Source organism: Propithecus coquereli, unplaced genomic scaffold (assembly GCF_000956105.1).
Source record: "Propithecus coquereli isolate 6110/MARCELLA unplaced genomic scaffold, Pcoq_1.0 Scaffold9, whole genome shotgun sequence".
Taxonomy (NCBI): Eukaryota; Metazoa; Chordata; class Mammalia; order Primates; family Indriidae; genus Propithecus; species Propithecus coquereli.
This window is the reverse complement of record NW_012155284.1, coordinates 6396547-6397928: the sequence shown is the minus strand read 5'-3', so window position 1 is coordinate 6397928 and position 1382 is coordinate 6396547. Positions and strand designations below refer to the sequence as shown.

At 45.9% G+C, this 1382-nt stretch overlaps 1 protein-coding gene and 1 pseudogene across 1 annotated transcript in view; both read left to right on the top strand.

The window, feature by feature from the left end:
- The window catches only part of LOC105826483, a 2408-nt pseudogene extending 1184 nt beyond the window's left edge, over nt 1-1224 (top strand).
- SV2C (synaptic vesicle glycoprotein 2C) overlaps nt 1-1382 on the top strand; it is a 238607-nt gene that overhangs the window by 182584 nt on the left and 54641 nt on the right. The gene's annotated exons all lie outside the window — the stretch shown is intronic.

The following is a 1382-nucleotide window of genomic DNA, read 5'->3' as shown; positions in this document are numbered from 1 at the left end:
ATTCTAGAAATCTGCTGCATGCCTGGAATCTGTACCACCTATGTCCCCCGTGGAGCCTGCAGTTGGTACTGAAGTCTTCCTATCCTTTGCAAAACTGTAATTAGAGTGGGTGTGCTCTAATTGGGTGGGTGTGGTTGTGAGGAGAGAGGGAGGCCACGTGTGAATCCGCAGGGGTTGGGAACTAGCATTCAGTCAAAGCTGGCTTTACATCTGCTTCTGCCAGATCATCAATCTGCCTGTGCGTGAGGCTCCCTGAGTTATTAGATCATTTCTTGTAAGTAGCATCCAGAGAAGGTGATACTGAATGAAAAACTGCTGCATTAGTCCCAGACTCAGTCGCTCTGCATTTGATTTTTCTGGCGCCATAGCCCTAGAAAACCATTCTCCAGGATGCACCAAGACCAATCATTTCCACAGTTGGTAGCAGCCAGGAGCTTATTTCTGGGCCAAGATTAATGACCCAAGTAGTCAGCCTTTCCAGAGAGCAGAGGTGAAATTTAACTCTGGGTAGCTGCCTGACATTTTGAAACAAAGGGGAAGGGGGTGGGGGATGAGGAGAAATAGCACTCGAATGTCTCCTGTAGGGTCATAAATCATGATGGGCAAGAGTGAATTGCATCTCTGCCAACAATTTAATTGATTTGGGTTCCTAAGTTTTCTCTTCAGACAACCTGAGCAAAACATGCTTTAAAGATGTGTTGTAAAAGGTGCCCCTTTGAGAGGTTACTTCCCATCAGCCCGTGCACACCACCTTCCACTCTCTCTTCCTGGGCGCTGCCTGTGGCCATGGCAGCCATCTCCTACTTGGCATCACGGCCACCCTGAAACTCCTTGTGAAGCCCAAGATCATCAAAAAGAGGACCAAGAAGTTTATTCGGCACCAGTCAGACCCATATGTCAACATTAAGTGAAACTGGTGGAAACCCAGAGGTAGTGACAACAGGGTTTGGAGAAGATTCAAGGGCCAGATCTTGATACCAACACTGGTTACCGGAGCAACAAGAAAACAAAGCACAGGCTGCCCAGTGGCTCCCAAAAGTTCCTGGTTCACAACTACAAGGAGCTGGAAGTGCTGCTGATGTACATGCAACAAGTCTTACCGTGCTGAGACCGCTCACAGTGTTCCCTCTAAGAACCGCAAAGCCATCAGTGGAAAGAGCGGCCCAACTGGCCATCGGAGTCACCAATCCCAACACAAGGCTGCGCAGCCAACAAAATGAATAAGCTGCTCATGTGCATATTTTATTCATATTTAAATAAAATCATAAAAACTGCAACAAAAAAAAAGAATAGCCCCTTTGAGTTATTAATATGTATCAGTTTTAATTTTCCAAAAGGAAGTCCAATTTGTGTGTATGGTAAGTTAACGAGAAAATATATTT